This window comes from Lissotriton helveticus, chromosome 3_1, assembly GCF_964261635.1.
Source record: "Lissotriton helveticus chromosome 3_1, aLisHel1.1, whole genome shotgun sequence".
In the NCBI taxonomy this organism is placed as follows: domain Eukaryota; kingdom Metazoa; phylum Chordata; class Amphibia; order Caudata; family Salamandridae; genus Lissotriton; species Lissotriton helveticus.
In genome coordinates this window covers 1,762,784,419-1,762,803,703 of record NC_136061.1, presented here as the reverse complement: position 1 = coordinate 1,762,803,703, position 19,285 = coordinate 1,762,784,419, and the positions used below count along the sequence as shown (strand labels likewise).

Below are 19,285 nucleotides of genomic sequence, written 5' to 3'. Positions count from 1 at the left end.
AAGAGGAGAGAGTGCCAGACTTGCGCTACAATATAGCTAAAGCATCGTCCTCCTTTTCTGCTCTTTTAACTGCAGGTTCGATGACCAAATGCAGATTGGAGGAACGGAGTTTCCTATTTGGAACATAAGTAGTAACAAGCTGTTGAAGGATTTGAGGATCTTTCCCATGAAGGCCTCTATGGGTAATGCACAAGGACTTAAATTCAATTCTTTGAGAAATGGGGAGCCAGTGTAATTTCTTTGGGTTTGCTTGAACTGCCTACACAGTTTACCTCATTTTGGTGCACTATATAGAAAGCTAACTTCCTACAGTGAACTCCTGTGTATGTTTCTTAATTGACCCCCTGTGTGGGCCCGGGGGAATTATTTTAATAATTTGCGGTGAGGGGCTGCTTTCGGCCCCAGGGACCTCTGCCCCCCCCCCCCCCCCAGCCCGTCCAAGACAATGAAGGTAAGAGAGGCAAGCAGCCCCCTTCACGTGCTGATTTCACCCTAGGACCCCAACCCCTGGCCATGCAACCAAATGGGAGGGGGCCGCCTGGCCTCCCTCCCGAAGCTATTTATGGCCTTAGGGATCCAATCTCCCCGGGCCGGCTCCAGCTATGTCTCAGGGTGCCCTCCCCCAGGACATATTGGTTTCCGTGCCCACACTGGTGTCGACAGGGAAACCTGTGTTTGCTGTTGCTTGGTAAGGGCAATTTTAAAGCTCCCGCCAAGTGAGAGCAAACTAAATCCGCTTCCAGCAGGTGGGAGCAGTAAAAATTATCCCAACCATTCGAAGCGGACTTTTCATCTGTTTCCCTACCTGCTGTGAAGTGGGCAGGGAAACAGATGAAAAAATTGCTCCTGCCAGCAGGGAGTAGCATGTTTTCCTGCTCACTGTGGGTGGGAGCAATGCCATCTCCTGCTGGAGCTGGGAATCCGGTTGGGCCAGCAGGGGCATTGGGGCTCCCCCTGTCGCCTCCAACAAAAAAGGAAGTGAGTGCTCTAGGTGGGCTGCAGGGCACCCACACTTTATGGACCAGGCTGCAGTGGATGAGCCCCACTGGGCCAATATTGGCCCTGGAAGGGGGGGCTGCATGCCCCCCTCCCCATTGATAATGTGACCAAAGTTGGTCATTTCATTTAAAATTTGATTCCATATTGGCCCGGGGAGAGGACTGTGTACGAATAAAGAGTAAAATGTCATCTGCGTAAAGGGAGATGAGGAGGGGGCCCAGCTTGAATTGGAAGCTGCGGTGTATGTAGCTCATATGGAGGTTTCGGACGAAATGGTCTGCTGGAATAAGTAAAAGTAAAGGGGACAGCGGGCACCCATGACTATGCCGCTGGCACCACGACACGAAGGGGAGTATGGGGGGACAGCGCCCTAGTACCACCCAGCTGGCGAGCGCAGCCAGCAGCGCGCCCTCGTTACCGCCCCCCCCGGACAACAGCCAATAGGGAGGGCTCATTGTGGACGGGGGAGGGCGTTTCGCAAGTATATCCTGGCCAGCAGCGTGGCTCGGCCTTCTCTCCCGCGTGGCTGCTCTGCGCTGTAGGTCGCTCCGTCCAGAGGCCTGAGCTAGCGTCGGTGGTTGTTTTCCTCCGGTCTTTGGGTAGTCTCGCTTGCGGTGAGTCATCCCCTTTCAGGGATGGGTTCTGATTGCTTTGTTTTCGGGCGAGAGTACTGTGGGGATGCAGAGGCATAGTCGCGTGCGCTATGCCCCTGCCACGGCCTCGGTAATGTGTGGGGCATGTGGGGGTCGCACGAGTGGATCCACGTTCATTGCATTGTGGTTTTCGCTCCTCGGAGAGGCCGTGGGACCGCTGGAGGTGAAAATGTTTTTCTGCTTCTTGCAGAGTTCAGGGGGGGGGAGCCGTCGGGGGACGGCTGCCCTTGTGTCGGCTCCACGTGCGTGAGGAGCAGAGGCAGGCTGTTCCGGTGGTTTTGGACGCAAATACTTGGGACGCTTTTGTTCCTCGTGAAATAAATTATGTAACATTTTGGAGGTACAAATTTAAGAGTCGCTAGATTCCTGCTTGTAAAGTTCACGTTTGATTAATAAGAGCGGATGTAGCTCAGTGGTAGAGCGCATGCTTTGCATGTAGGAGGCCCCGGGTTCGATCCCTGGCATCTCCAGGAGACTCTGTTCTGTATCTTGTCTTTTCAATGGCAACAAATCGAAGGCTAATTTAATTATGTTCAGAGCAACGGTGACCAACTAAACCATTAAGCTGACAGAAACAGCACTAAATGGTCTGCCTAATTTGCCTTTAATAGCAAACATATAACGAGAACTACGTTAAGTGCAAGCATTGTTGTTCGCCATATATTATTTTTAGGGGCCCTTATTTATTTATGTTGTGTTGCTACTTTGTGTGTTAGTGCTTGAAGTTGGGTAACATTTAAGGGAAGGAACACATCTAACCCCCTCCCCCCCCCAAATGGAACAAGCGGTTTGGCTGACTTGGGGGTATGCCGGTTGAGGCACTTAGCGTTCGGGTGGCCCTGGGTCCCAACCACCAGTAGCCCTTGGATATTGGCATGCATTTTGGGGACAGGGCAGTTGAGGTTTTGGGTTGTACGAGGACGAGAGTCGGGGTAATGAGCGCCGCTGATAGCGGCTGGCATACCGTGAGAGATGAATGTAGTTCAACAAAGGCGCTTGCCGCTCCGAGTCTTGGGGTGAGTTTGCGATTTACACCATCTTGGGATGCTGTACATGTCCCCTTTTAGGTTAGTGCAGAGAGTGTCTACTTATGCTCAGGTAAGTGTCCCAAGGTCTTTCGGTTTAGTTTGCGCCTTCCGAACTGGGAGTCAACGGTTTGTAAATGTCGGTATTCTCCCGTGCCTGTTGGTATTAGCAACCGTTGCACATGTAAGCGCGCCAAGACTATTGGTCATGCTCGTGCTATATATCTCTCATTACCTCCCGTCCCTCCCTCGCCTTCCTTCAGCACAATTGAGGCCCCGCCTCCCACCCAGACCCACCCCCAGCATAAAAACTCTGCCCGCCCCCACCTCCACCTGTTTTTTTCTGTCTCCCTAGTGTGACTTACCTTTCAGCTCCTCTCTGTGGCGGTGCCGGGGAGTCTTCGGTCTGGTTCTCTGCTACGGCGGTGCCCTCTGCAGCGTTCTCCTGGCTGTGCCTCCTCTCCTCGTCTCCCTCGTGGTATGGGGGCGGAGCGGTGGTTCAGGAATCCTCGGCGGTGTCCGGCGGTCCTCCTGTGGCTGGGGCTGCGTTTCCGGGTCGGGCTGTGTGGCTGCCTCCTCCCGGTATGCTGTCTTCCCGGAGGCCAGGTAGGGCGGGTTTCTGCCCGTTTTCTGTTGTTTTTCCCCTTCCATTCGTTGGCGCTGATGCGTTTTCCTGGAGGCCGGGGTTTGTATCCTGCCTGTGCTCCTGATGCTTTGGCCTGTCTGCCGCTGGGGCGCTTGGGGTTGGTGGGGGCATGCTGTTGTCCTCTTCCTCTGCGGCTGGGACTCCGGTCCCCCTTTGGGCGCCCTGGTCGCCTGGGCTCCGTGGGGGTTGTTCTGCCTCTCTTGTCTGGCTGGTGCTCTCCTGGATTGAGGCTGCTCGGCAGGGCTCGTGTCGGGGTACCACGTGGGTGGTCGCCGTCCCCCCGCTTTTTTCTCTGGGGGCTCGTTTACTGGAACGCCTGGAGCCGCACATTCACTCTTTGGCCTCTCTGGCGCGAGTTCGGGGCTCATTCGGACCGCTGCTCGCGTGCTGGCTTCTCTGATGCAATCGGCGTCCCCCCTCTTCCTTCTTTAGGACTTGTGCCCTGCTGCTGTCCTGTGTTCTGGTGTGTGGAGGTTCTGTTGGTGCCTTCTATCCCCTCTTCGTCCATCGGTTCCTGTGGGCGGCTGTTTCCCGTCTGGGTGCTTGGATGCTGTGGATCCTTCTCCCGCCTCTGGCTCTGTCTGTGGCTCCAGGGTGGTGGGCGTGCAGGACGTGGGTCTCTGGGCTCCTGTGCTGGTCGGCTGGGTTTTCCTCTTTCCTGCTGGGCTGGGACTCTGGGTTTCTTTCCTTGGTGTTCCCGGCCCTCCCGGTTGGCCTTGCCCTTTGGTCCCGGGGTGGGGGCTGGTGCGATGTGTGTGGCGTGCGTTGCTCGTACTGGTTGTATGTGCTTTCTGCTTGTGGCTTTGTCCGCTGTGGTACTGGCCTGCTGACAGTTGCTTGTTGGTTGCCTATGGGCCTGCCGTATGGGGTCTCTCCTCTGCCCTCCGTGTTCCTTCTGCGCTGTGTTGCTCCTGGAGGGTTTTCAGGTTTCTTTACACGCTCGGTTGGTGTCTGGGGTTTCGCTTCTGTGCTGCTCATCCCTCTCTTCCTCCAGTGGCTTTGCTTCTTGGTGGGGGTCGCCCCTTTCCTCCCGTTGTGCTGCCGGACTCTGTCCTGGCCGTGCTGCTTGGTGGGTCTGCTGTTCTGCTTGGCTGCTGCTGTTGCGCTGGGTGGCCTGTTCTCTGCTTCTTCTGTGCCCTCCTTGATGTGGGGTTTCCTGGATGGGGCGTCCTGCCTTTCCCGCGTGCCTTTCACTGGGGCCTCCCCGTTCTCCCCGCTGTGGGTGTCTCCTCTGGCTTTCGGGTGTTCGTGGTTTTGGCCATTTGTTCGCCCTGGCTTGCTGCCTCCTTTTCTGGGTGCCGTGCCCTGTTGGGTTCCTGTCACTGCTGTCTGGTCGATTCTCTGTCTATGGGTGGTCGTCTTTGGCATTTCCTCCTCTGTGGCTGCGGGACGTTTCTGTTGACGGGGTCCTGTGTGCGGTGGTTCATGGGTGCTGGGTCGGCTTGGTGCCGGTTCCTCCGGTTCGTTGCGGGTTCCTCTGCCGGTGCCCGTCTCCGGTTCCTGCTGGGTGGCTCTCCTGGACTGGGTGTCCTGTTTGCTTGCCTTTTGTTCCCTCTGCTGGGTTCCTGTCGGTGGGGCTCGGGTTTTGGGCCCGCACCGTTATGTTGCTGGGGCTGTGGTGTCCGGTGGCTTTGTGCCTGTTCCAGTCTCCTGGGGGTCTGCTCCTGGCTTCGGCCAGTTCCCTTCCGTGTGTTGGCCTTTCGGGTGGCTTTTCCGCAGGCTCTGCCTGGTGGTTTTTGGCGTGCCCTGGGTTTTGGGGGGGGGCGCTTCTCTCCGCTGACGCTGCTTCTTTTCTGCGTTTCCTGTGGTTCTCTGTGTGGTGCCCTGGGTATGCGTCCTTGCCCTTCGGCCTCGGGCCTTCGACTGGGTCTTCCGGCATGTCCGGTTGCTCTCGTGGCTCTCCTTCATGCGGCAGGGGTGTTCCCTCTTCCTTCTCTAGTCGGCCTCTTGCGACTTACGGCTGGGGTGTCTTTTTGCTCGGTCTGTTCGGGAGATCCTTTGTGGTTCTTCTGGTGGTCGGGTTTTTGGTGGCCCGGGGTGTGTCTTCGCTGATCCCCTCTCTGGGCCTGGGGTTTGTCGGGGGCCGTATTCGGACTGTGCTCTGCCCCGTTCCCTTGTCCGGGGGGCCTGGTCTCTCTTCCTTCGTGGGTTTGGGCCTTTTTGTCCCGGGCTCCTCGGGCGGTCCTGTGGCTGGGGGTGCTGGGGCACCTGGCTTCTGTGGTGTTCTGGTTCTCTGGGCTCGTTTTCTTCTTCTCTGCCTGTTTGTCTGGCTCCTGTTGGGTTGGTCTCCGGGGTCTGTTGTCCCTGTTGCCCTTGTCGGTCCGTCCCCGGGGGTGCTCTCCTGGTGGCTCGGCCTCTGTTGCCTTCTGGTTGGGTGTTCGCTGGCTCTTCCGGCTCCGCTTGTGGTGGCTTCGGTCGCCGGCCTGTTCTGGGCTTGGCTGGGGTCGGTTCGGGTTCCGGTTCTGGTTCCTGCTGCTCTCCTGGGGGTCCTCTTGCTGGCGGCTGTTGTGTCGTTGGGGCTTGCCCTGGTGCCCTTTCGGGGGTCTCTGCGGTCTGAGGACGTTCCGGTGGCTTGGTCCTCTGCCTCGGTTGGATGGGTCCTGTTTCTGGTCCTTGTCCTTGGTTGCCTGGGTCCTGTTTCTGTGGGCTGGGGTCTGGGTGCTGGGTTTGTCAGCTCTCTGCCTTGGTGGGTGACCTGTGTGCTGGCTGTTTTGCTTTGCTGGTTTCTTGCTTCGTCCTGGGTTTTCTCACGATTTCCCTTCCCGGCTTTTCCGCTGCTCTGGCCTTTCCTGTGCGGGCTCCCTGGGTCTGTGCTCGGGGGTTGCTGCTGCTCCCCGTTGGCCTTAGGCTCTTTGTTTTTCTCTCCTGTCCGGGCTGTGTTGCGCTCGGTGGAGGTTCCTTCCGGTGGCTCTGTGCCCGTTGGGGTTTCGGGCTCTTCCCCTGGGTTCTCTGCGGGCTTTGTGCCTGCTGCCTGGTGGTTGTGCGCCTGGCTTCGACTGATTTGGGGGTTCCAGTCTGGTTGGCGGTGGCTTGCGGGCTTCCCGTCGGTCCTCCTCTTGGCTGACCTGTGCTTGGTGTTTGTGGGCCTTTTGGGCCTGGTGTTCTGCTCCGGGTGTTGTTCCCGTGATGCTGGCCTCCTTTTGGTGGGGCGGTTCCCTCCTGCTGGGGCTCTTCTGGGGTTGTCGGTGGCCCCTCTGCGAGTGCGGTGGGCGTCTTTCCGGCTTCTTGGTGCTCCTGTCTTCCTTGTCTGTTGCCTGGTTGTTTTTCCGGGTCTGCTGTGTTTGTTTCCCTGCCTTGTCCGGTCCTTCCCTTCGGGGTCTTTGCTCCTGGGGTTGGTTGTCCTGTCCGGTCCTCCCTCTGGGCCCCTTGCGGGTCTTGGGTTTCGGCTCTTGCCTTTTGGGTTGCCTCCCGCGTGGGCCTGGTCGGGGGGCTGCCTGTCCTGCTGTGCGCACTGTGGCGGCCTGTGTTCCGTTTCTTGGTCCCGGGTTCGTGTCCTCTTGGCCTTTCCTCCTTGGGGTGTCGGCGTGGTCAGCGACTCTGCTTTGGACTGTCGTCGCCCCTATGGGGTCTTGTGGGCCCTGTCTGGGCCGTTTCCCTTCTGTCTGGGCTGTTCGGATCTGTTGGTTTTGGGTCTGGTTCCGTCCTTTGTCCCTCCGGTGACTCGCCGTTTTGGCTCTGTCTCGGGTTGGTTTTGCCTGTGTTCGGTCCTGCTCCTTCCTTGGCTGTGGCTCCTTTGGTTGGTTTGTCTGTCAGGCCTCTTTTTCTGTGGTGCCTGCTGGTTGTGGTGACCTTCCAGGTGGAGGTCTCTGTTTGTTCGCTTTGGTCCGGCTCGGGTGTTTGCCTTCCCCGCTCCGTGGGGTTGTTGGTTTCGGTCCCCTGTCTTGGTGGCTTTTCCTCTGGTGGGGGTTCGGGCTTCGGAGTCTTGTCCTCTTTGCGGGGCCAGGGATGTTGATCTGCTGGGTTTGGGGCACTGTTTGTGTTCTTTGTCACTCAGTTGTCCGTCTCTGTGTTTTTCTGCTTGCTATGTCCTCAATTGTGCTGAAGGAAGGCGAGGGAGGGACGGGAGGTAATGCGTCCATTTCTTACGATAATGGCATTACTCCTAGTCCTACTCCCTCGCCTTCCTTCAAGGACCCTCCCTCCCTCCCGGTGCGGTTCAACTGAGTGCTAGCTCGGCTTGTTTGTGTACAGGTGGAGGTGGGGGCGGGCAGAGTTTTTATGCTGGGGGTGGGTCTGGGTGGGAGGCGGGGCCTCAATTGTGCTGAAGGAAGGCGAGGGAGTAGGACTAGGAGTAATGCCATTATCGTAAGAAATGGACGCATTTTCGAAGCTGATTAGAGGCCCGAGTTCCGGAGAGCGTCAGACTAAGGTCCAGAGGTTACTGGTTCTAGCTTGGGTTCGGTCAGGCACCTAGCATGAGCGCATATCAACAGGGAACAGCCAAGGAGCCACACGGATGGGCTGTGTCGGGTACGTGTAAGCCCACGTTTTCAGTGACGAGTGGGTGTGCTGGTCAGGAGGCTATTAGTAGGACAAGAGGAGGAGTACAATTTTAGGCGGTACCCGCGGATTGTGCAGTGAGGTGCCGGTTAAGCTGTTTTATGTTGGGTCTAAGGGGTTGACCAACATGCGGCTCTAGTATTGTTTGGCTTTGATGTCGACCGAGTTTATTGTAGGCCTTTCTGGAATTGGCTCTGGAGATTTGGCAGCGACTCTGTATTTCCCAAGGCACAGCACATGGGGTCCGGATTCTTTTAAAATGGCGCCCACGCAAGGAGGTCGCACCTCCACCCCCCTCCGGCAGGGTCACGAGCCGGAGAAGGGAGCAGCACATCCCGTTTCCATTGGGGGCTCGCAAAAGGGTTTTTTGGCCCGCTTTCAATTACAGGTAGAATATCCGTCCTCGGTCGTCGCTTTCATGGTTTTATTTGCTGCTGTGTCCGGGTAGCTACGTGGTTTGTGCCCCTGCTATTGGTTAATAAGTGCGACGAACATCTTAGCTTTCTCCCGGTGTAACCTTTCACAATGTTCACTTTTATGCTTGTGTTCATGTGTAATGTTATGCTGTTTGCAATTTTCACATTTGGGTTTTCCGTAATTAAGTGGAACTAGCTTTCCGTGCACATTTAGTTTGAGTTTCATTTGCCTCGCGGGTAGTTTCTCAGCACTTAATTGGAGCAGATGGTTTTCTAGCGCTTGGCACGGCCGCAGGCACTTATGAATGTGGCCTCATGGTGGTGTGGTTTGTTCTATTTCTTTGCATGATTCGAGAAATTGAGCGCAAGGTCGTTGTTTTCAGTGCACATTAAATTGTTCTAGTGCCTACTCCTAGAAGTCTATTGTCTGTTGCCTTGGTGCATCACTCTTTCTTCCAGGGCGAGTTGTAATAACACTATGCGATGGAAGGTTTGGCTTGGCCTATCCTCTTGAGTGCAAGGCAAAAGGACACCCAGACCATTTTACCATCATTTAGCAGCGCTCTCTCTAGCTCTCATTGCGGGTGGAGCCATTAGCGGAGCTTAGAGATCAGTTGTGCCTCAGCCGTTGCCACCTTGTATTTTGCAGCGAGGCCTTATGTTGGAAGGGTTTGGAAGCTAATAACGCTAAGGGCGCTGGAGCTATCGCGACACGGTATGAAAGTTTTCCACCAGCTTTGTGATTCAGCTCTTGTATAGCCGGTGACCGGATAGCGAGGCCTTATGTTGGAAGCGTTTGGATTGTCCGAGCATGATGTGATGAGCGTAAATTAAGGACATATTCTACTTACATTAGGTTTGGTACTGTGTAAGGGGCGGGCGTGTTTTGGGGCGCGGGTACTTTCCACTGGAGAAAGTGCGTCTCGCGATTTGTAATGCCGTGGCCGGGAGTCGGTGCCAGGGAGTGACCGAGTCCAATCCCTCCATGCTTTCCATGTCACAATTTGGTTAAGGCTGTTGTGAGGGAGTGTGTGACTGCGCAAGCGAGTCCAATACTTCCATGCTTACCGCGGGAAGGTGTGTGTCACATCGTGTTTCAAACATTTGAAGCCTCTGGTTTCAAAGTTTCACTTTCATATCGTCCTCCTTTCACATCACCTTGACTTTGACCCCTGCCCTGTTCCCGTGCTGCCATTTGTTTTAAAAGAGTCCCAAAGAGTTTATTTCTGAATAAGCCTGGTTAAATTCCCTTCTGCTAGCTTTCTTCGTTTAGTCAGAAATAGCCTTTCGGAGACGCATGTATTCTTCGGTTTGAAAAACGCACCTGGTTAACTCTTTTCCGTCCACGATCTTGTAATATCTCTGTGAGCACATTATGACATGGTACAGTACATAGGACACATCTGTGAGGGGATTTACGATATTATGTCTCTTCTGATTGTAAGCAGGAGGCTTTTTTGTTCATGCTGAAATGCTTTCTTCGTTGTCTTTTTTCCCTCACGCTATCACCGAGACTAGGGGTGAATAAGGGTGTCTCCAGAGCCTCACTGAAATACTAACCCTTAGCTGAGCTTCGAGCAAGTCTTACGATCAATATTTACAGGTGACAAAAAGTACACTTTTAGCTAATGAATTAAACGTCCAGGACGAGAAGCGGAAAATTCCCCTCGCCACTGTGAAAACTCACAGGTACCAGAGCAGGTCTGGCTGTGCATTCACTCCTGCGGCAGGCAGCTGCTGAGGGCGGCGGGGCAAAACAACCAACAGTTAGTTGAGTAAAACACAGGGTCGTAGCTACCAGTTGTTCGACAGGTGCAGTAGCACCAGGGCCATCGGCTTGAGGGGCCCATTGCACTCCGATTGCTGCTCCATTTACTCCCTGAGGGCGGCGCGGCGGGGCAAAACAACCAACAATAGTTGAGTAAAACACAGGGTCGTAGCTACCAGTTGTTTGACAGGTGCAGTAGCACCAGGGCCATCGGCTTGAGGGGCCCATTGCACTCCGATTGCTGCTCTATTTACTCCCGGCCAATAAGGAGGGCCTCTTGTTTATTGCTTGCACTGGGACCCACGTCTCCCTAGCTACGTCAGTGGTGCAACGTATTTCATAATTAGGGATGATAGAGCACTGCCACAGTCAATGGCATAACAGTTGTTAACGGCCCTGAGAACACAGCTCAGACTTATACTTATTACAAGGATGAGTACATTTATCAGTCATTGTAGCATGAGGCAATATGCCATAAGTAGTACTTATTGAATCTGGTTTGGGCACTGCTAGAACAGGATAAGCGGGGAGTTGCCTAAACATGGAGCAGGTTAGACACGGGATATGAAAAGAGCAGATAGAGGCGCTGTGTCTTGCTCTGCACTGCTGCGGTCTTTCATTGTTCCAGTCGGGGCCTGCAGTACCTGTCTGCCTGTCTCGGGCAGATATCCATTAGAACGGTGTTCCTGCCGGGCATTGTTGTGCATGCGGTAACGTGTTACAGGCGCCTGCTCAAGTCTCGACTCGCCACGCAGCATTCCTAAGCACCCAGTAACAATGAAGCGGTTCTAACGATGCAGTCAAGACAAGCGTACACAGCGGACGCACAAGGCCAGCCTTGTGAGCCGACGCCATTAGTAACCGGAGCTTCACTCCCGCAAAGCTTGTTTGGTCCCTTCCACAAACAGAGCACAAGTCACAGGGATGTAACTCGGGCAGTGTGGGTTGACATACTGCGTTAAGAATAACGGGGAAATTGCTACCGGACACGCGCCACTACAAATGCTCTGGGGGTTCACATAACAGAACATGCTACACACCAGAACGCCGTGTGTGACTAGAACGATATTCCTTCTAATGTGCTTTTACAAACTGGCACAACCATATGTTCGCTGAAGCTATACAACACTCTATGAAAGTGAGCACATAGCGCATATTACCGAAACGAGTGGCATGGGATAGCAGGTCCCAAGGTACTAGAGTTCCCTACCATTCTAGGCCACAGGCGACATTAGAAGGATTACAGTGCGTAAAAGAAACAACTAAGTGATATTACATTTAGTCTGCCACTGAAAGCATCACAACATCCACCAGGTAACCATTATGATGAAAAGTGTATTCATGTTTTAATGGCAGTTTAAAGCTAAGTTAGTATGATCCATACTAATGTCAGTAACACAATTGCTAAGGGTTTTACTATCTGCTGTAGTTTAAATTAACAGTTCCATCGTTATGTTGGAGCGAGTTAATGTTTACGTGAGAATGCATCCACTTGGAGGGTGTGCCCGGGTGGTACATACTGGCAGAGTGTGCGGAGAAGGACATGAAGTGCACGGTGACTGTATACGTTTTGTAACAGGGGATTAGTTAATATATCTGGTTCTACTAGCAGTGCACAGACAGGCTCAGACAAAGTTTGAATTGGGCCAGATTAAAAATGTCGTTAAGGGCCCCAACGGAAACAGCCCCGAACTTGTTTCCATCAAGAAAGCGATACATGCCCGACAGGCTTCGGGTGTACAACTATACAGTCACTGCCGCCACCTTCTGGCTGTCTAGCTAGCAGCAGCCCCTCACAGAGAAAGAATTGTTTTATCAACATATATTCGAGCTGATAGTAAAGAGTCTGAACCCGAGTGCTCTAGCAGGCGGCACAGCCCCTTGCCCGGCTCTAACTATAAAAATGGAGTATGCAATGCAAGGTCAACTTCTGTCATTATGTTAGGATGCATTTATTAGCACGAAAGTACCCGAAGGCGCGGGCTCTTCACGATAAGTACAAGAAATGACCGGTGATATTGTACAAAAGCAGACGTTAAGTTATATGAGGTAAAGCGATGGTGAGGCAAACAAAAAACATGAGGTAGCAAACAGTGCATACAGAAGGGACAAGTGATAAGTGCGCAGATTACAAGAGCGTCAGGATGCAATGGGTGGTGAAATACTGCAATAGGTGCTAGACACACAGGCCTAGAACAAACGTAAGATAGGCGATGGTGGCTCTGCCAGTCTTTGTCTGTCCGGTACTCCCGAATAACAATTAAATAAGTGCAGGCACCATAAGAATGCCAGTCGCTTTACCTGTCCCGGTACTTACCCAAATAACAATTTAAATAGCACTATTTTATGCTTAACAGCAACACGCATCCCTATGCAGGATGGCAGAGCACGGTTGGGTAACATGCGCGTCATACAGGGACAATACATTGTGGAGTGGTGAAGGAAACAGATCATATGTATCACATGAGACAGCGAGGGTTACAGGTACAAGAGTCCCACATCCTTCTGAGTCCACAGTGCGATATTAGAAAGGTTTCCAGTTTGGTGTGCCGCATAAGTGGGTATGACAGCGGTAGACATGGTGTTTCAGGGATGGAGAGGGTCACAAGGTACAGGAGTCCCATATCCTTCACAGTCCACGGTGGGGCGTTAGAAGGATTCTAGTTATGAGCTGCAAGTAAAAAGCTACAACAATTACTGATCAGTTTCTACATGATGATGAGGGCTTTTCACTGCAGGCATTAACGTTATACCTGCCATACCCACCCCTTTGGTTCCTGGGACCAATATCCCCGGTCTTCCAGTAGCATCCATGAAACATTGCAAATAACATGCAGAATGCAACAGAGAAGCGGGGCTAAGCAAGGATGTGCGGCTCCTCTTGTAGATATTGGCAGGTAAACAGCCAATGAAAAGACAACAGGATTCACAAGAGGTGGAGGGCCCGGGGCCAGGTACACTAGTAAGAGGGCAGGGCGCCCCGAGCAGTGAATTATGGGTTATTCAGGTCCCAAGGTGGCAAGACCAATGTAGTGGTAACCAGTCCTGCGAGAGTGAGACCTGGCCGAAGAACAGTATCTACGCAACGACCCATTAGAGGCGCGGGTTGTGTGGCTAAGGGCGTGTCTACGCAGTCCTCATTAGAGGTGCGGGGTATGTAACTAAGGGCGTGGCCTAAGAACGGTATCTAAGGAATCCCCATATTTAAGACCTAGGGGAATACAAAATAGCACTTATGAACTGATACAAGCACCTTATCCTGTGTTGTCCTTCAACAATCTGCTGTTGCGATTGTGTTTAGTTACAGAATAGATACGAGATATTTGCCGAAGACCATGGCTGGTATCCGGTTGTAATTTCACGCACATATGCCGTCAACACAAATGTCGATATTAAAAGTACCTACAGCAAGACCCAGCAGTTGATGCCCCTATTAGCTACATGCTGAAACATTGGTATGGAAGGAATTGCCAACTGCAAGCATGTCCCTACTTGAAGAACTGTCGGCTGCAGGGTGTCGGTAGCTGGGTAGGTGGGGGGGCTCTGTCATCGACGGGGGCCTCTTTCAGAGCTGTGGCGGATTACAGGGCGATCTGGAAGCAGATGGTCAGTAGGGGTACCTCTGCGGCAGAAGGATACAGTCTAAATACCTCTGCCCGGCACAGTAGGGTGCCCGAGCCAAGAACCTGGAGCCGAGGGGGTTCCAGCAGCGTCGGCGCCCCGTTAGTCCTTCGGGCGGTCGGGGGGCCTGAACCGACCGGGGGTGTGCCTCATCTTCCGCCCTGACAGGGGGGGCGGGAGTCTAACAAAATAAAGTGAATGTACTGCACCGTCTGAGCATCGACTCGCCGTGCAAGATGGCTCCTTGGGCATGCGGGTCAGCGAGAGGCTGCCGCTTTGGATCGCCTGTAAGATGACCCACCTACCAGTACCTGTGTTGTACGAAATAAACCTGCACCACTGCTTTCCCACAAATATGTCTCATGGTTTTCTTGGTATGTAAGTTATGCATGCAGGGCGAAGTAAGCCTGATGGTGTGGGCACTATGCCGCTGGCACCACGACACGAAGGGGAGTATGGGGGGACAGCGCCCTAGTACCACCCAGCTGGCGAGCGCAGCCAGCAGCGCGCCCTCGTTACCGCCCCCCCCGGACAACAGCCAATAGGGAGGGCTCATTGTGGACGGGGGAGGGCGTTTCGCAAGTATATCCTGGCCAGCAGCGTGGCTCGGCCTTCTCTCCCGCGTGGCTGCTCTGCGCTGTACCCACCCTGAACCCTGACCCAGCTGCAGAGCGGTTGGCACTGTGGATATTTTAATGATCATGTTTTATGTTGCAGGCGGAGTCACAGGGCGATCTGGAAGCAGATGGTCAGTAGGGGTACCTCTGCGGCAGAAGGATACAGTCTAAATACCTCTGCCCGGCACAGTAGGGTGCCCGAGCCAAGAACCTGGAGCCGAGGGGGTTCCAGCAGCGTCGGCGCCCCGTTAGTCCTTCGGGCGGTCGGGGGGCCTGAACCGACCGGGGGTGTGCCTCATCTTCCGCCCTGACAGGGGGGGCGGGAGTCTAACAAAATAAAGTGAATGTACTGCACCGTCTGAGCATCGACTCGCCGTGCAAGATGGCTCCTTGGGCATGCGGGTCAGCGAGAGGCTGCCGCTTTGGATCGCCTGTAAGATGACCCACCTACCAGTACCTGTGTTGTACGAAATAAACCTGCACCACTGCTTTCCCACAAATATGTCTCATGGTTTTCTTGGTATGTAAGTTATGCATGCAGGGCGAAGTAAGCCTGATGGTGTGGGCACTAGTGCCCTGTGTTCTCAGGAAAGATACAGTGAGGGATCCTTGATTCTAGGATGTGCAGTGGGTTGTGCATGCAGAAGGTCAATCAAAGAAGAGAAACCAAGAGCTATGCCCAGTTTGTGTATGACAGCGTGAAGGAAGGGCCATTCCAAGGAGTAAAACACCTTCTCGGCATCTAAGAACACTATTGCGGAAGGTGTGTCCTGGAAATTTCTATGGTGTACTGAGAATACTGCCCTCAATGCAGAGATGTGGAGCGAAAGGGAACAAATCCTGATTGCAAGGGTGAAATCATCTGGTCCATCGGTAACAAAATACGATTGGAGAGAAGTATGACAGAAACAATGAGTGCCTTTACCACGCACACCTAAACTTCACAGTTTTTACAATGCACTAACTACTACAACACACGTTTTCACCACGAAACACACTACCTTGCATTCACATATGGCATTATGAAAAGTGTCATTACCATGCATACTGTTACCACAGAGCACATTAGCATGTTACAACAATCTGTTAAAAAAAAAAACACTTGTGTTGTAATTTTAATCTTCCCACTTGGTACCTTCCTCCTCCCCTCCCTTCCATTGTTAAGTGGAACGTTCTCACTTAAGAGTTCAGAAGTTTACCTTTGAATGTTGAAATATGCTTGTTAGGCACTTAGGCTGTGACAGGAGTGGAGCAGTGGAGATGGTGAATAAAGCTTAACTTAACCCACCTGGAGTCTGTACTTCTTCCGTCTGTTTACCGTCTTTGTAACACTGGCGCTGAGGATGGGAGCCAAACCCATGCATTCAAATCACACTGGATTAGCAGAAAAGTTCTGTCCCATCAGGAAACAACACATTCTTCTACATAATTTGGGGGCACGTGTTAGAACAGTTTATAATTCTCTTCCTGACCCTGTGTTTGATGATGATGTGGTGGAGGATGAGGCCGATGAATACAGAATTGCATTATTGGGGTGGCAACACCAAAAGGAATTGGGGATTAAACTAGATCCCAACAACACAGAGCAAGTCCTATCGATAAGCCAATCCATTACAGGGGACCGGATCTGTGAGGAATTCTCAAAAATATTCAATGATAGACTAGGCCTACTCACAGAGTTTCAGCACAGCATTAAACCGAGAAAAGACTCCAAACAGTTATGCACATGACCAGACCCATTCCCCACCTCATGAATGAGCCTTTGAAGATGGAACTGTGCAGGTTACAAAGTCAAGGTATTATTCAACCGGTCAAGAGTTTTGACTGGTTGGCCCATTGTGATCGCCAAGAAAAACCAGGGTAAAGAGATCAGGTTGTGTGTGGACCTGCGTGACCTCAACCGTATCATCTGGATTGACAGACACCCTCTTCCTCGGATCCAAGAAATGTTGAGCACCATGGGCGATGCTGTGTGCTTCTCGGTTTTTGATCTAGCCAGCGCGTGCCACCAATTTGAACTGCATTCCGAATCTAGGTGGTTGACGGCTTTCACCACCCGATGGGATCTTTCATGTTTTGCAGAATGCTGTTCGGTCTTGCGTCTGCAGCCGTGGTGTTCCAAAAAATCATGCAAAGCATCCTGGAGGGAATCCCTAAAACTCTCTGCTTTCAGGATGAAGTTTTAATCTATGGGGCCACAGAGGAAGAACATGACGTGTGCCTAAGACAGGTCCTGTGTAAACTCGGAGATGCAGGACTCACTCTACGTAGAGAGAAATGCCAAATTCGGGTGAGTATGGTAGAAAAACTGGGTCATTCTATTTCAAAGGATGGAATTAAGCAAGAAATGTGCCTGTTGAAGGCTGTTCAAGAGGCAGTAGCTCAAAAAAACAAAGAGGAGCTAAATTCTTTCTTAGAACAGAGTTCATATCAAAATATACCCTAACATTTCAGATCTTTCTCATTGCCTTTGAGAACTTCTTAAGAACCATAAATCAATTTAATTGGACGGCAGAACATCAAAATGCCTTTGAGAACATCAAAAAAGCCATTCTTTCTGCTCCATATTTATGTAACTTCGAGCATAGCTGGAAAACGAATCTCACCACAGATGCCAGCAGCAAGGGCCTGGAAGCTACCCTCTCACAAGTCATTGAGGGTAAGGAGCAAATTGTGGCCTTTGCGTCTCATGCAAATCAGAAGCTAATTACTCTATGTTAGAGAGAGAAGCCCATGCATGCTTTTGGGCAGTCAAACATTTCAAATTTTACCTGTGGGGCATCCAATTTGACATCAGGACAGACCATAAACCCCTCATTAACATGTTTTCCACTAAAGGATCTTACAACAGCACACGAAGAATAGCTACATGGGTGAAAGATCTAGAGAGTTTTTGCTACAAACTGAAATATGTCCCAGGTACCCAAAACACAGCTGCAGATTTCCTCTCCAGATTCCCCTTAGAAGAAATGGAAGAATTTGAAACATGTGAGTACCGGATCTTGGCCATCCATTTCCTGGCCCTCACCGATGAAGAGTGGAATGCAGCTATTTGAAAGGATGCTTGCCAAAGTCAAAGCATATGCTCTTCAGGGATGGCCCAACAGCAGGTGTGAGATTGAGAAAGAGGTGAAAGCGTTTTGGGAAGTGAGGCACAAAATAAATACCAGCAAAAATCTGATACTCAGGAATGACAAAAGCATTCCCCCTTCAAGGTTAAGGGACCCCCCTGCTATGGGAACAGTAGAGGAGATGCCTAGATTGGTGCCAAAGAGCTGAGGAAACTATTTACAAGAGCAGGGGCTGCATTAAGAAATGGAAGAAGATCTGGGGGTCATGGTGGAAATTTAGAGGGTCAGGGAGGGAGTCCAGGGAGTAAATATGTAATTGGATATCCCACAAGTGTACTAATGTGTTCGTCTTTGTATACCACAACGCTATTTCCTAATCTGCTTTTTGGACATTGTCTATTGTTTTATGGTACTATGAGCTATGTTAATAAAAAGATTTTTTTCTAAAAGGTTAAGGGACCTAGTTATTAATGTTGTCCATGAAGGCCACTTGGGTAGAAGCCTCACCAAATCAAGGGTGAGGGAGCGCTTCTGGTTCCCGGGTATGGACAGCATGGTCGAGGCCAAGGTGAAAGACGGCTCAATATGTGCCAACAGTGACAACGCTAAGGTTGTCCATTGTGCACCCATATCACCAGTACAGGTTCCCAACAAACCTTGGGAAAAAGTAGCCCTAGACATCATTGGTCATATCAATAGGGCAGGGGTGACCAAACGCTATGCACTAGTCATGGTAGATTACAATTCGCACTGGCTAGTTAAAAAAGGGTTCACCAAATCACCACTGAGCACATAATAAAATTTCTTAAAGACTTTTTTTTACTGTGAAGGAATCATGACCACTATTGAAACAGATAACGGAGTGCAATTTACGCCTTCTGCCATGGTGGAGTTTCTGGCCCATCTCAATGTTTCCAACTTTAAGACTGCTTCATACTGCCCCAGGGCCAATGGGCTGGTGGAGAGAATCAACCTCATAGCTAAGGAATGCATTCAGTTAGCCTGCGCAAACCACATGGATGTAGAAAACGCTTTGCAGGAAATGTTGTGGGCTTACCATACTACTCCCAGCTCTGTAACGGGGGTCTCGCCCTTTACGGCCCTTAAAGGAAAAAATCCCTGTACTAAAATGTTTCTGTGTTGGTTGGGTAGGCGTACAGAGTTACACATCATCCCAACCTGGTCAGAGACAAAACTGCACTCCATCAAGCCAAGTATGAGAGTTGATACAATGTCAGACTCGGCACCAAGAGTCAACTACGGAATGTAGGGGACTGGGTGTATGTAAAGAGGCCAGTCGGCCAGGAATGGTCTACGTCCAAATTCTCTCAACCAATGAGCATTACTGGAACTAAATTAAATGTAGCCATAATGGATAATGGACAATGTTGGAGCATGGACAGACTGTTTCGCCATGACCCTCGTCAATTGACCTCCAGTGAGAGTTTTTCAAGCGGGAGCGAGTCAAGCCTTCGTAGTAGAGAGATCACGACAGTCTTCTCTATGGCTATCTTTCCTCTTTTTCTCCTTTCCTCTCCTTGCCAAACCTTTCTCTACTGCAAACCTTGTGTTTCTTCTCCTCCCTTTTGTTACTCTAAGGGGAAAGATGTGTTGTAATTTTATTCTTCCCACTTGGTACCCTCCTCCTCCCCTCCCTTCCATTGTTAAGTGGAACGTTCCCACTTAAGGGTTCTGAAGTGTACCTTAGAATGTTGAAATATGAGGCACTTAGGCTGTGACAGGAGTGGAGCTGTGGAGACGGTGAAAAAAGGTTTACTGAACCCACCTGGAGTCTGTACTTCTTCATCTGATGACCATCTTTGTAAAAACTTTAATTAACAAAATGTAACAACTTTAATTAACAAAATGTAAAAAAATAAAAAGTATTTCTAAAATTAACAACAAAAAATAGCTAAATCAATATCTTCCAAACACATTCTATAAATAAACATAATAAAGGAAACATGAG

General features: G+C 51.5%; 1 non-coding gene across 1 annotated transcript; it reads left to right on the top strand.

Annotated features, from left to right (window-relative positions):
• The first annotated feature begins 2,050 nt into the window (after window positions 1–2,050).
• On the top strand, window positions 2,051–2,122 carry TRNAA-UGC (transfer RNA alanine (anticodon UGC)). Its single transcript has one exon. It is a non-coding gene; the product is annotated as a tRNA-Ala (tRNA).
• The last annotated feature ends 17,163 nt before the right edge of the window (window positions 2,123–19,285 follow it).